Below are 16,934 nucleotides of genomic sequence, written 5' to 3'. Positions count from 1 at the left end.
GTGATTGATGGTTGGGTTAGCGCATGTGTGCTGGCATTAGGTATGTGTATGGGACTAGGTGAGGTAGTATTTAATCCCCTTCTTATGTAGATGATGGGGGGGGGGGGGGGTGAGACAGGATGTGCTGCTCCTAGGTATATGTGTATATTTTGTGATATGTGGACAAACAATCCTTGTTGAAAGGCATTTTTAATACCTTAAACACAAAATGTTTTATTGTCCTATATATATGTTGATAAAGGGTGAGTGCAGAGGACCTCTCGACTTGTCTGTATGAATTGTTTTGAGAAAGCCTTATTGCACTGACATTAAGTTTATTAGATTAACAGGAAATATACAATATGCATCATAACAAAATCAGACAGGTGCATAAATTTTGGCACCTCAACAGAGATATTACATCAATACTTAGTTGAGCCTCCTCTTGCAAATATAACAGCCTATAGATGCCTCTTATAGCCTTGGGTGAGTGTCTGGATTCTGGATGGTGGTAGTTTTGACCATTCGTCCATACAAAATCTCTCCAGTTCAGTTAAAAAAATCTTTGTTCAGAAAACACCCCAGTACTCAGATGTTCCTGGGAAATGATAGACATACCACGGTTATCTTTTTTGTTGAAAGTGGAGTAAATTATTATGCAGGCTGAGAGGGGTTCCCAAACTTTTTCATATGACTGTCCAGAGGGGATGATTTTGACATAGTTGGCCAGCTTGAATATACTGCAGCATACAGACAAACAATCCCTGTTTTATTTAAAAGGGAGCACATTTTTTAGCAGTTTAATGCACAAAATATCTTAATGCCCTATATATATTGATAGTGAGTGAATGCAAGAGACCTCTTAATAAGAATTTTGTGGTCGGGGGCGTGGCTTAGCCAGCGACGTAGCACCGACACAGGGCTCCTCTCTGAGACACCTCCGAACCACTTATCCTGAGACCAGAACCGCTGCAATTATACCCAGACGACCAGTAAGGGTCACAGAGCACCGTGTCTAAAACATGGCACCACCTAAGCTCCAGCAAGACATAAGAGATAAACTTGAAAAAGTCCAACGGCTGGACCAAGATGGCGGCGAAAGCGAAAACTCTGGAACTCCCACCACTCCAGACACTGGCAAGCAAGACATCGCACCCTCAGCCCAAACAACTGAACTAAGCACCATACTGGAAGCTATAGCAAATTGCCAAAATACAGTTACTGCCGCACTCACAACTACCTTCACGGCGAAAATAAACAAGGTGAAGATAGACATTTCCTCACTCCGCCAAGATATGCAAAATATCCGGGCCCGTGTGACTGAGACAGAGACCAGACTCAGCGCAGCAGAGTTAATCATCTCCCCTATGCAAACAGCAGTACGACAGCTCGATATTAAACTCACCGCCATGCAAGCCCATGCAGATGATCAAGAAAATCGCATGCGACGCAGCAACATCAGGCTCGTAGGCCTACCAGAACGCGCAGAGGGCACCGAGCCAGAGGCATTCCTGGAACAGTTCCTGATAAACACCTTCACCAGAGAGGCCTTCTCAACGGCATTCGTCGTAGAATGGGCACATCGAGTCTCAGCCAAACCCCCGGCACCGGGAGCACCGCCGAGGACATTCATCGGCAAGTTGCTTAACTACCGTGACCGAGACACACCAGAGACAAGGGACCCATCGCGTTTGAAAACACCAACATATCCTTTTACCCGGACTTCTCCATTGACCTACAGAAACGCAGAGCCAAATTTGCACAAGCCAAGAAAAGACTCCAAGAGCTCAGAGTCCTGTATGCAATGCTATACCCAGCAAAGCTCTGTGCCAACCACAACGGGAAAGCCACATTTTTCACATCTCCTGAGGAAGTGCAGACCTGGCTGGAAGCTAGCTACAGAGCTCCAACATCGCCTAGAGGCCATGAGTAATAAAAACAGCACACAAGACCCCAACCAAGTTCTGATCTCATAGACACTAATGCGAACGCCACAGACAGCGATAGACTCTAACCTTAACAACTGCCAACCTACCACTACATGCCTGAGTGACCCTCCAGATTATACCCCCCCAACACTCGGTTGGTTCATAGTTCTGTTTGGGGTACAAGGCTGTGATGAGTTTAAATTACCCTCCAAATGACATGCTGACATTGTAATACAATTAAGCCGCCGGCGATGCATAATACAGCTCACTGTGGGAAACTATGCTGCAGGGAAACAACAAAGAAACTAAACAGACCCTACGGGTACTGGGATGGAATGTCCGGGGCCTGAATGATAGAATCAAAAGAACTACGGTGTTCAATTTCTTAAAACGCTATACCCCTGAAGTGATATGCCTTCAAGAAACCCATATCACGGGCAGCAAAACCTTAGCTCTTAGGCACCCATGGGTAGTATGGGCATACCATCTAAAGGCATTCTTTTTAAGTACTTACTGCATATCTAAATTCCCAGATCCCTGCTTGCTTCTCTGAGATATGGTGCTGGCAGCCTACAGCAGTGTGAAGCCTACAGTGACATCACTGAAATCTCTCTCCCCTTCCTGTAGGTGCCAGCGACAGCCTTCCTATTCTCTGAGCATGTTTGTAACTTGATCCCGTCTGCTGTTCTGAGCTACACATGCCCACCAGCCAATCAGAAGCAGATCTGGCAGAGGGGAGGGGGGGAGGGAATGAAACACATGTGCAGTATGAAGCAAGGAGGGAAAGGAAGGGAGAATACCTTTTTAGAGATGGCTGCCTGTTCTAGAAAATGTGAAGTAAGTGTGACTGAGTAAATATTTGATAAGGTGAGCCAAAAGTGTGGTGTTTTTACTAAACAATAGGAGGACTATTGGGCAGTATGCTTTTTAAATTTTGACTTGCATTCTCCTTTAACTGTATAATAAATTCACACCCACTGCTATTACTGAATGTATATATACCACCCCCATATCACCCTGAAGTAATTCGTAAAGGAGCAATATTTATGTCGCAATTCCCAAACATCCCCGCTATCAGGTTAGGCGATTTCAACAATACCTGGGACACTAACCTAGACAAACTACTGTCACAAACCCCGCCCCAAGGTGCAACCCCACATCACGGAACCTCATAGGAAATAGGAATATATGACTTATGGCGTCTCCACAACCCAGAAAAACGCCAGTATACATGCCATTTCGGCCACACACAAGACTCTAGACTAGACTATGCTCTAGCCAATCACCTGGCGCTAACACTCGCACCCCAGATAGAACCATCTACCTAGGGGAATATCCGACCACTCTCCTATCCTAATAAATCTCTCCTGGCATAAAAGATACCAGATACCAACCCCATATTACTATGGGAAACATTCAAAGCATACCTGAGAGGTTCCTTAATTACCCAGTTACCAGCCTCAAGCACACTAGTTTAGCCACTAGACTCATAGACTACTGGAAACAACTCAATTTATCCACGATGTGATGGGATCCCCAGTACCACTCGACTCCAAGGTATGTCTACTGGCCATGCTTGAACACTTATACCCCAGTACATACAAAAGAAAAGCAATAGCTGAACTCCTCTATTTAGCTCGCAAACACATAACAAGCAAGTGGCTATCAACAGAATCCCCAACCTTAAATGGCTGGAAAACACTTGTAAACCAAGCACTTCCCTATAGAGAAATCACCTACAAGAACAGAGGGCACCATGGCTCGAAAACCCCCGCACAGCAATACACTGAAAATAAATCACGTATAATTGATCACTATAAAGATGCCGAGTGCCTCCGTACGACCACGATGTTTTGCATTACTAACCCATAACCGATTCCAGGATCTGTTTACGAACTATGTATAAAACTGCACGCAAAATAAAATGAACTACTTATAAGTCTTGCCATACTTGAAACTACTACTGTATACATAACAAAACTCAGATGTCAACCCTGTTTATATTTTTTGTAAACTCAATAAAGTGTTGAATCAAAAAAAAAAAAAGAATTTCGTGGTCACACCCTCATCTAATGATTTAGCAACCACAACTTTCCCTTTTTTTGGCGCTAGGTACCTAGGCAGTGCGTGATGAACCCATGTAGGTTTATAGCTACAGGAATGTTTATGGCAGGGTATGGGGCCTCTTGGCATGTCCTCACAGTGGGGCAGTGTGTTTGGAGCCCCTAGGTACAGCATGTGTATCACATGTGGAGACGGGGTGAAACTGTACCCGGTGTCCCTAGTGATATGCCTGCGGGGAGGTGGGGCAGTTTTGGTTATTCTAGTCTGTGTATGTTTCGTTTACAGCAGAACTGACCCTTGTAGGCATCCAAGCCCCTACATAATATCAACCTGAGATAGAGTAATACCTACCAGTTGCACAGTTGGCCCACCATCTGTCTCAGAACAACAGTTAGCTCCAGCCAAGGTCACATGCAGTTCTTGTTATACAACAAATGAAGGCCACCACTCACAAGGAGAAACGTGTTTTTTTTGTCCAACAGCACATATCAGAAGGTGGCCCTCCATCTGTCCCTGATAAACTACCTTCAGGAAATTTTGCAGGCAGTTTTTGCTCTATAACAGCTGGGGCAGGGCATGGCTTACATGGAGGAATATGCAATAATCCAATAGTACATATGAGATGGTGGCCTTCTAGCTTTTTCTGAATATCTATTTTTAGGCAATGGTGTAGGCGTTCTGATAAGTGCTTTTTGAATAATGAGAAGAAAGCATGTTCCATATGAGCAGGTGGCCTTTCTTCTGGTCTTCTTCTGGTTGTCACTCAAAGTTATGACCATTCCTGTGAGAAAATGAAAGGACATGCTTAGTGTGCACTAGGATATAGGCTCTTGATTCTATTGCAAATCAAAATATGTCTTTTGTGGATTTACCCCACACAAAATGCAGTAAATGTGTTGATTTTACAGTACCTAAACTGCCATTATTTTTCATTTTGGGGCCCCTACATTCCACATATTTAGGTAAACCTACAGTATGCACATTGGGCATTAAACTGCATATACAGTGGCTTGCAAAAGTATTCGGCCCCCTTGAACTTTTCCACATTTTGTCACATTACAGCCACAAACATGAATCAATTTTATTGGAATTCTACGTGAAAGACCAATACAAAGTGTTGTACACGTGAGAAGTGGAACGAAAATCATACATGATTCCAAACATTTTTTACAAATAAATAACTGCAAAGTGGGGTGTGCGTAATTATTCAGCCCCCTTTGGTCTGAGTGCAGTCAGTTGCCCATAGACATTGCCTGATGAGTGCTAATGACTAAATAGAGTGCACCTGTGTGTAATCTAATGTCAGTACAAATACAGCTGCTCTGTGACGGCCTCAGAGGTTGTCTAAGAGAATATTGGGAGCAACAACACCATGAAGTCCAAAGTATACACCAGACAGGTCAGGGATAACGTTATTGAGAAATTTAAAGCAGGCTTAGGCTACAAAAAGATTTCCAAAGCCTTGAACATCCCACGGAGCACTGTTCAAGCGATCATTCAGAAATTGAAGGAGTATGGCACAACTGTAAACCTACCAAGACAAGGTCGTTCACCTAAACTAACAGGCCGAACAACGACAGCGCTGATCAGAAATGCAGCCAAGAGGCCCATGGTGACTCTGAACGAGCTGCAGAGATCTACAGCTCAGGTGGGGGAATCTGTCCATAGGACAACTATTAGTCGTGCACTGCACAAAGTTGGCCTTTATGGAAGAGTGGCAAGAAGAAAGCCATTGTTAACAGAAAACCATAAGAAGTCCCGTTTGCAGTTTGCCACAAGCCATGTGGGGGACACATCAAACATGTGGAAGAAGGTGGCCAAAATGCAAAACGCTATGTGTGGCGGAACTAACACTGCACATAACTCTGAACGCACCATCCCCACTGTCAAATATGGTGGTGGCAGCATCATGTTCTGGGGGTGCTTCTCTTCAGCAGGGACAGGGAAGCTGGTCAGAGTTGATGGGAAGATGGATGGAGCCAAATACAGGGCAATCTTGGAAGAAAACCTCTTGGAGTCTGCAGACTGGGGCGGAGGTTCACCTTCCAGCAGGACAACGACCCTAAACATAAAGCCAGGGCAACAATGGAATGGTTTAAAACAAAACATATCCATGTGTTAGAATGGCCCAGTCAACAGTAAAACTCAGTAGAATATTCCCAGATACCTCAAAAATGTGCTGGAGGGCATGTGGCCAGGAGGGAACTCTTCTTCACATTATGTGGCACTGCCCGAAATTGGCTGAGTTCTGGAAAAACATTAAAAGTACAGCAGCCAAGATCTTCTTCTGGGAGATCCCCATTGAGGCTACCAATGCCCTATTAGGTCTACCCCACCCACATATCCCACATTCGGAGCAGAAACTCCTAAACTATATATATACAGCAGCCAGACTAACGATCACTTCAAAATGGAAATCCCTAGAACCCTGCAGCACAAGAGAGGTCATCTCCCGCCTAAAGACCATGAAAGATCTGGAAGAGATGACAGCTAAACTCAGGGGAACAATCCCACAGCATGACAAAATATGGTCAAAATGGGACTACTTTATCTCCCAAAATCAAATAACCCAAAGGTACAGACCTATGCAATAAGAGCTATCACCCCATTCACATCAACTTAAGAGCAAAAATAGAAACAATAGGTAGAAACCAATACACTCTCCTGGGAAATATGCTGGAATGTTATTGTTTTGATGTTATTCTATCTGTTAATTTCTCTGCCATTTTATCACTATGTATAAAACTTGATCTAAATCTATGCTTGACTGACTATAACAATCACAGTACTACATTTGGAAGAAACAAACAATGTGTGTTAAATAATGCTGTCAAAACCAAATAAAATTTAAGTTACAAAAAAAAAGAATGGCCCAGTCACAGTCCAGATCTAAATCCAATCGAGAATCTGTAGCAAGATCTGAAAACTGCTGTTCACCAACGCTGTCCATCTAATCTGGGCAAGAATTTCAGTCTCTAGATGTGCAAAGCTGGTAGAGACATACCCTAAAAGCCTGGCAGCTGGAATTGCAGCAAAAGGTGGTTCTACAAAGTATTGACTCAGGGGGCTGAATAATTACGCACACCCCACTTTGCAGTTATTTATTTGTAAAAAATGTTTGGAATCATGTATGATTTTCGTTCCACTTCTCACATGTACACCACTTTGTATTGGTCTTTCACGTGGAATTCCAATAAAATTGATTCATGTTTGTGGCTGTAATGTGACAAAATGTGGAAAAGTTCAAGGGGGCCGAATACTTTTGCAAGCCACTGTAAATAATCTTATAGAAATTGCCCTATAAATTCTATAGGGTTGATTCACTAAAGTGCGATAACGCTTATCGCATGCTTTTTTGCGTTAAAAATGACGCAAAAAAATGCGCGATTCGCTAAAGTATTATCGCATGCGTTACGTCGCATATTGCGTGCGTTAAATAGCGCGCAACTGCATGTGTTAATTTTACCGCATTGCGTTAATTCTCCCGCAGAAATAATACGAACGCATGATTCACAAAAACTTAGATGCGCTAAATATCGTGAAAATTAACACCTACTTGGGGCAGGCAGTAATTATAGAAAAGTACAGTTCATGAGCTTTTGGCAACACAATAAGGACTTTGCAGTGGGATTTATTCAAGTATGTGTTGGCCCTAGAGTGATGTAGCCTCCAGTTTGCAGAGAAATGGTAATTTTCAAAAAAAGTAGTTTTACGAATGTAATGGTGTGTATGGCTAATATGGTGTGCACGTGCTAAGTAGCACACATGCGTTAATTAGCGCGCGCAACAAGTGACGCGCGTTGCATCACATACCGCATGAAAAAACTGTTTGCAACTTAAATAAAGCAAACAGCATCGCGTCTAAATTTACGCAAATATCCTTTTAGTGAATCGTGCGTTAAGACGTGATAAAATTTTTGAATCAACCCTTATATCTCTTGCCATACAGCACTTAGGGGCCAATTTATGAAAATCTGAGTTTGCATTTTTAGCATAATTGAAAATGAATGGAACAGTGTGATTCTTGCCAGTTGCACGGTTTCTTTTTTTTTTTAATAAAATTTTGATAAATTTGCTGCTAAATCTCTGTAAATTGTCTGTATTGTAAAAATGTACAGCACTGGTATAGTATCACTATATAAAGATATAAAAACATGCATAATTAGTCACACACATGTAGAATATTGGATTTTACCTGTCCTAGAAAATGTCCATGCTCCTCAAGGAAATCTGCCATTCCACAGCCTCCCCTTGTAGAACCATCTGCATTGCTTTAGATGAAAGTTTGGTTCCTCAAGCCTAAAAGGATGGCCTCTTACCCTACATTTTCTGTGAATAATGGCCTCTAATACATTTTTAAAGAGAAGTTGTGTCCCCTGTAATTGCCTTGTTTTCATTAAAACAAACCCAACTTAACTGAACTAATAGTTCAGTTGTTTTACTCTTTTACTAGACTATGAACCAAAGCTGCACTGCATTCTTCTGGTGAGGCCTTACTAAGATTCTGTAAAGAGGCAAAATTCAATTGTCAAACCCTTTAATACCCTTTTAAACACAAAAGGACACACTAACTGACCTAGTATTGCAATCCAGAATAACTCCCAAATCCTTCTCAATTAAGGAGGCCCAAACACAAGTCAAGTTGTATGTGTAAGTATAAACTGATAGGCACGGTATCCACTTGTCAGTGCACACACAAGGTAGATTGTGGCCCAAAATTGGCCCCAGTAGTGTGGTGAAAGTCAGATGCCGTGCCTGTCAGTGCATATTAAAATCATTGTGGAATGCAGCAGATCTAAAATTTCTCCACCAGCAAAAAAGTTGGAAACACCACTAACACTTATCAAACAAGAACTATTTCCATTCAGCTGCTTCCCTGTTCTTCATTTATTCAGTAAACTTCTGTGTGTAAGACATGATTTCATGAAATCTGTGTATGTCACATCCACTGCTACCCCAAGGTTTATATTTCTGCTCACCTCGTAGAAGACAATTAAAGCTTTTGATAACATCCGTTCTATATAAAACAATGCCAGAACAGCCATTTGATTTGAAATGTTATTCAATATATTTTCCCTTATAGGTATCTAAGTAGCAACAATGATTTAGGACTTCAAACTTGTCACAGGATCTTCCCATCTTGGAAAGTGTCTGTGACACTCACATGCTCAGTGTGCTTGGAGCAGCTGCCGAGAAGTTGAGGTTAGGTGTTGTAGCAAATTATCAAAAAGAAAATTAATTTTAACCCTCATATAAAGGTATGATGCTGCAGGGATGATTATTGAATTTTGATGCTAATTGCACTGGTTTCTGAGCTTATGTAGTAATTATCTTTACTAATTAGCCTTATATTGTGACATTTCTATTCTATATATCCAGTATATTGTGCACTGGGGCATAAGCTCAGTTACTGACAGCAGCACAGAGCATGTGCAGGGAATCAGCAGAAAAGAAGATGGGGAGCTACTGGGGGGCATATTTAGAGGCACAGATCTTCTCTGCTATAGGGCTGTGAATGCCTTGGGCTGGTACAGAAGCCCAAAACATAATGTACAATATTTCTAACCTACTTGTTTAGTTAAAGCTTTAGTTCTTCTTTAATATATCCTCTGAAAACTTTCCTACCATACTAAACTAACACAACTATAGTTATAAACAACAAAGTGGGAATGGGATCTCTCCTTCAATAATGCCACCACATTAATAGCAAATCAACAATCAATTGGTACAGGTACCATGCCAAACATCAGAGCATTATGAAAGCCGAAGTAAAGTGGCCTGGCAGCCTCAGATTAGCTCCTTCCATATCCTGGGCTGAATGCCATTAAGTCTTGGATCTCTACATTAAAATGTTCTAACTTTTTTTGTACTGCCTCCTGAAACAGCTCGTCACCTATGGACTAACCCCTGGCCCTGATACTGGTGGCATTAGGAAGATGTGGCAATTTGCCGTGCCTCGCCTTTGAGAGATTATGAGTGACTTTTTCTGGAGATACTGAAAGTTTTACTTACTACAGCAGAAGTAATAGTTATAGGATTCACTGCAGTGGCCAATACTTTCTGGATACTGAGACTAGGGGGGGAATTCAAAAAAGTGGTGATATTCCGACAAAATAAAAGTGGAGATAGATTTGTCGGATTTTCCACCTAATTCACAAACATCTATCTCCACTTTTGTGAATTTGTCTTTTAAACAGACAGTTTTCAGATTTTGTCATTTTCCCGACATTTTTTATTAATTTGCCTTTAGCTGTTTGTAAATCTGTCGGTGCCATCAAACCCAGTCTCACAGCTACAGGAGCCTTGGGGTAAGGATTTTACCAACAGGATTTGGCATTTAATTTTCCATTTATCATTTCACTTTGGGGCATTTCCTGAGGGGTAATTTTAGTTTGCCCAGGGAAACTATACATTTTTTTCAGGACAAGCTGGGCTTTCTAGTTTTTTCTATATTTACTCATTACTGGTCAGCAGCAATCCGGCCCACACACCAACATGCCCAGTAAAAAGAGGTCCAACAGGACTAGGGCCTAGCGGGTTTTTATCCAGTGCCCTGTTGGGCCAGTCCAATCCTGTACCCCAATATCCCAGTGTGGGTGCCAGTGTGTATGTGCTGTTTGCTGATCCCCAATATGGCTGCTGGGAACAGGTGGGGGGCAATGCTGTCAGGCAGCTCTGTAGTTCTGGACATGCCATGGGGGCACAGATAAATTGGGGCAAATGTCAGTGAAGTTATTACAGAGGGGGCACTGCTGCTAAAACTAAAAATTTGCCTGGGAGGCTTTACTTTTCCTTTTAATAAAAATATTTACAATATATTCACTCAAAATGTTATTATTACCTCATTGATTAAGCTAAAACTAGCATAATCATGCAGATGTGAGGTAAAAACGTTTTATATATAAGATATAGATTGAACTTTTTTTAATCAGTTTTTTACTTGTTTATAAAATGTTAATGAGGCTTTTTGCACCTATTGTTCCAGGGTTAGACAGAAACTTGTCCCTTAACAATAGGCTGCTAATCCCCATTAATATGTTAATGAACCCCAATGAGGCCCCCACCTTAGGTGTGAAATGGAGACTGGGGGAAACCAAACAAAACAGAAGAGTTCAGAATTGGTCTGACACTGAGCTTTACTCCATTTTGAAAATGACGGGGAAAAATGTCGAGAAAAAATGTTGTTAAAATGTCGTATAAATGTCGTTTAAACGACAAATTCACAAAAGTGTCTGTAAACTGTCTTTCTTTCACCAAAAACGGAAAAGTGGCGGTTGAGTCGGAATTTAGGCGGATTTCTGTTTGTGAATCTGGAGAAAGTGTTTTCCACCAGTTTTTCCACCACTTTTACTCCAAAAAAGGGCTACCTCCACTTTTGTGAATTCCCCCCTAGGTCTATTGGAGGACAGATGCGGGAACCAATCAGCCTTGAGGAGTTTAGCTCCTTTTTTATACTAAGTAGCAAGAATTGAAGGACAATGGTTCTTAAGAGAATAAACTGCCCCATGGTTCAGCAACTTATAAATCTTCAGGGTTGCCTTATGCTGCTGGTAGGATGTTGGAGATCAACTTAGTTTTAAGTTGATCTGACCCTGTTAGAGGTGTGTGGACAGTGATATGGTGAGAGGATGGGGAAGGGGCAGAGCAGGAAAAACACTTTGTTTGCAATGCATGAGCTTTTGTGGTATGCTCCAAAATGTTGTAATGCAGTGTTTTTTCACAGTAATCCTTGCTGTAGTGTAAAATCTAATCATATAAAGTTGGGTAGTTTCTTGTTTTTATGTATCTACATCTGGCAGTGCATTTCAATAACAAACCTTCCGACAGTGTTGGATGGTAAGCCTTTTGTGTAGTTCGCAGTATATCAGTTCTGTTTTTGTAGACATGTAACTATAGTCATGTACAGTGATCTTTTGCTCAAACATCCAAAAAACAAATCTATGTAGTCCTAAGTTTAGGCTAGGGCCCCTGGTTCCAGTAAAAGCAAACTAACTCTACAGGGTAAAATAACATAATGACCCCTTTCAGACAGCACAGTACATACACAATTGTTGTGCTGAGATTGAAGTGAAAGAACTTGATTGGTCTGCACAGAATCCAGTTGTACCCTTATAGCTTTGATAAGAATGAGGCCTGATGTCCAACATAAGTAATGAACCTGGAAGCAAGACCTACTTGTGTTTACTGAAAAATCATTCTGCCCAGCAGAACGGATGCTAATGCTGCCTTTAAAAGAAAAAGGTTTTTGGTTCTGTAATGAGAAGTTGGACAGGCTGCTATACTTTTGAAAACGTTTGGGAACCCCTTAGCCTACATAATAATTTACTCCACTTTCAACAAAAAAGATAACTGTGGTATGTCTGGTATATTTCCCAGGAATATCTGAGTACTGGGGTGTTTTCTGAATAAAGATTTTTAGTGAAGCAATATTTAGTTGTATGAAATGAAATCAAATGTGAAAGACTGGCTGGGTACCCTTGTAATTTTGCTTATTTGAATGCATGTAACTGCTCAATACTGATTACTGGAAATTCCAAATTTGTGGATTTTCTCCCGATATCCCCACCTACGGGTGCGAGATATTGGGCTAATCCGGTTGTTTGGCCCAGGGGCCAAACAATCGAGTTACAACGATTGGTATAGGTGTCCATTGAGCCGATGTGGTCCCCAATCCGACTAATTTTTAATCCTGCCAGATTTAGGCCAGATGTCGGTCGGGCAGGCCCGTTGTTTGTGCCCATACATGGGCCGATAAGCTGCCGAATTGGTCTAAGGGACCAATATCGGCAGCTAGAATCAGCCCATGTATGGCAACATTAAGGCATGTTATATATTAAAAGGAAGTTGCTACGTTGAAAGCTCAGCCAATGATAAACAAAACTCCAAAGAATATGCCTTATGTACAGGCATCTTTAGGCTCATAGTAGTTGGAACTAGCAAAATCTACAGATACTAAACATCACAGTGTGGCCTGTTCACAAGATAAGTAAAGCTTAACAAAGACACAAGTTAGAAATGCTGCATATAATGTTGCCCAAGGCAAGCACATCCTTTTAGAAGAAAAGATTTGTGCCTCCAACAATGCCCCCAGTAGCTCCCCATCTTCTTTTCTACTGATTTACTGCACATAACTCTGGGCGGCTGCGAGTTACTGAGCTCAGGGACACACTTACAATATACTGTATATAGTGAATATAAGGGCAGTGGCAGACAGGGAGATTAGTCGTCCCGCAACAAATCTTTGTTGCCGCATGCGACTTATCTCCCCGTAATGCCATCCCACTGTAATGTAAATCGCCAGTGGGATGGCATATACGCCGCTATGATTTCCAGAATTTTCCTCTCAAGGCAACTTCTGGAAATTGTAGCAACGTGTAAATCATCCCACCGGCGATTTACATTCTTGCCGGTGGGATAGCATTGCGGGGAGATTAGTCGCTTGCGGCAACGTAGATTTGTCGCAGGCCGACTAATCTCCCAGTCTGTCACTACCCTAAAGGTCTTCTTATCAGCTGCCTACATTATGATCCTGTGCAGTCACTGACCTGTACACAACTCTGAAGGCCTAGAGATAATTACGATTACACGGATGTTGAACATTCAGGTTGGTGCAATACGTTCAGTATATAAAATACAACATTTTTAGGCATAGTTGTTTAGTTCTGCTTTAATTTGGTAGCTTCTATTGTGCAAAATTCCTTAGCTTTAGACTGAGGGAATTTGACTTTTGAAAATCTTTGTCCAACACAAATTTAGTTGTCATCATAATCAGCATGTTGGCTTAAGTACACTAATTTTTCAAGAAATTGTGATTCCTCAGCTATCCCTGTTCAGTATAAATCCAATAAACCATATTGTATTGAAAGGGGAAAAATGAGCTCTGGCCTGCTCCTGATGGTGATCAAACAGAAAAACCCAGAGATTTGTAGATTGTAAGCTCTTTTGGGCAGGGCTCTTTTCACTTCTTGTATTGGTTATTGATTGCTTTATATGTTACTCTGTATGTCCAATGTATGAAACCCACTTATTGTTGTTGCTTTATAAATTTTAATAATAATAAAATACATGCTACAATTTTCATTAAAATGCTGGCTACAAAAGAATGTTTCAGTGGAGAACAAGCTTTTCCTGTGAACAAAAGTATATAGTCAAGGCTCTGGCCAGAAAGAATTGTTTTGCAGAACCATCTTTATAATAAGGTGTTTTGTCTTTTTATGCATAAAAAACTGACTTCTTACTCAGATAAATGTCTTCTACAAGCATATATAAAAATTCTTGATAGCAGACATCACCCAACTACTGCAGAATGTTGTCCCAGAAATGACTGCTGCAGCCTATCAACATGTACAATTCTGAATACACAATATGCTTGTAGTTCCATTAATAGGGGATGTCTGATTGCATTTATAAGCTCTAAAAACCATCATCAACATGTATTTTTTTTTCTTCTACGTGGAGGGTAAAATTAAGTCTAGATGATACCAACATGCTTGTAATTAAGCCAGGAAATCATTTTTCTGAACTGCAATGTAAATATTCTGCAACAAAACAAATTTTCATTAATGTCAGTCAAGGTTTTGGTAATGTAGCAGCATATTCAGAATGTAGCAACTATTTCAGAATATTTATAGAAAATTGGCTTTATTTGTAAAATGCTGCTTAAAGGAGACGGCCGGGTGAATTAACTGGGGTATAATCACTTGCCTAATAACCTGTGCTGGGTGCTTCTATAATAGAAAGCTGCACAGGCCTGGGGTACTTCAGAGTGAGCACCACAGAGTGACTCCTCTTTCACTTGTTCATTCTTCAATGGCATTCAATGCACAGTAGCTCATAACTCTTACCTTATAGTCTGTCTTTTCACTCTGTACATTTGGTGTGAAGAAGAAACAAGATGATCACTGTAGTGCTCACTCAAAAGTACCTTGGGCTGGTGCTCTTTTCTGCTAACTGGAGGATTTGCCTTAGGTATCAGGTAAATGATTATCATTTCCAAGGGGGCGTCTAAAATTTAGCACCACCCACTGATTTCACCTTTCCTTCTCTTTTAACTGCAAATGGTGTATGTCGTTGCAGTAAAAGGTTTTATCTGCCAACGACGTGCGCCGTACGTTGTTTGGCAGATAAAGATACTCTCTGTAGAAGCGGCATGTGCGAGAGTCTGCAGAGAGTTTTTAGCGATGACAGACCCCTGGGCAACAAGCCAGGGGGGCTGTCATGTCGGCCCTGCGGCGCGATTGCCACAGGGCCAATCCCCAAGCAGCAGACGCAATCGCATTGCGTCTGCTGCTTGGCCCCGCTTCCTGCTTCCCCCCCCCAGTGCCGGCCCACTGACTTGATGGACTTCCTGCTCCAGGACTGCAGCACCGAGGACCAGGTAAACTTCAGGACAGGTAAGGCTGATTTTTTTTTTTTGCATTTATACACACCTACATACACTTATGTACTTATGTACAGACATGTATACACAAACACTTTTTTTACCACTTTGTTTTTAGTTTCTTTTCCCTAAAAACTGTTTATTTTGACAGCGTGACTACTATTGGCTTAGATATTCTGACCACTAATTACACTCGTGTAAGTCGGATGACTTATTTTGTTGTTTCACTAATTTGTTTTATCCCTGTATTAGTGTTCCTGATCTGTTTTTAGCATAGCTTTGCCATGTGTAACTTTGGTGTAGAAAAATAACTTTACCTATTTTGAATTCATCAGAATGTGTACTTTCCAAAAATATATGGTTTTCTGGGGGTCTCTGTATAGTTAGGGGGTGTTATGGCACATAATATGCTGACAGGGGGCTCTGTATGCAAAAGCTGAGCTGGCAGGCGAGAAATCCATATGCGCTTTTTTTATTTTGGGGTCAGTACATACCGCAGACTTTGGTATATCTATGCATATTGGGCATCAAACTGTTCAGTAGGCCTCTGGTGTTCTTATTTGGGGTGATTTGCTTTTGTACACAAGAAATTGTGTGAGATAAATGTGTTCTTTCCAAAACTATATGGTTTTCTGGGTTTTTCTGTATAGTTAGGGGGTAATACGCTGTCAGAGGGCTCTGTGTGCAAAAGCTGAGCTGGCAGGCGATAAATCCATATGCGCTATTTACATTTTGGGTTCAATACATACCACAGACTTTGGTATATCTATGCATATTGGGCTTCAAACTGTTCAGTAGACCTTAGGTGTTCCTATTTGGGGTGATTTTCCTCTGTATGCAAGAAATTGTGTGAGATAAATGCGGCAAATTGCAACATTTTTAGGCGATTTTCTGAAATGTCATAAAAATCGGCAAACAGGAAAGCTTTACGGCTTGGTACTTTGGAGTAAAAAGAAATGTTTACCCATTATAGATTTGAGGGAATGTGTACTTTCCAAAAATATATGGCTTTCTGGGGTGAGCGTACTTTTTTGTAGCATTATCCCACATAAAGGATGTAAATGTGTTGATTTTGCAGGAGCTGAAATGACAGATGATATGGGGGTATGTTCACATTGGCCTAAATGCCACATACTTAGGTAAACCTATACATATTGGGTCTCAAACTGTTCAGTGGCCCCCTGGCATTCATATTTAGGGTGTTTTATTTGGTTTCTTTATGACCTGTAGGAGATAAGATACTATAGACTGGAAGCTTTGAAGCGATTTTTTAAAAAATTTCACAAATTTTGCTAAAAACCAATAACTTTAGGAAAGCACTGTGACTTGATAGTTTGGAGTAGACAGACAGTTGTGCCTATTCTGTATTCCCCAGAATCTCTTCTTTCCAGAAATGTATAATCTTCTGGGATAAACCTTCTGTTAGTGGAATTTTTGGCCTTGAAATCTAAAGTATGCAGCTTTCTGGAGCAGTGCTTTGGGAATTTGGTAGTGTACTGCTGGGAGTTTTTGACCTATACATGTGAGAAATCTCCATAAATATATATATATTATTTTTTTTTTTAAGACGTGTAGAAGCATAT

The sequence above is a fragment of the Xenopus tropicalis genome, chromosome 2, assembly GCF_000004195.4.
Source record: "Xenopus tropicalis strain Nigerian chromosome 2, UCB_Xtro_10.0, whole genome shotgun sequence".
NCBI classification, from domain to species: domain Eukaryota; kingdom Metazoa; phylum Chordata; class Amphibia; order Anura; family Pipidae; genus Xenopus; species Xenopus tropicalis.
This window is presented reverse-complemented; position numbering follows the sequence as displayed.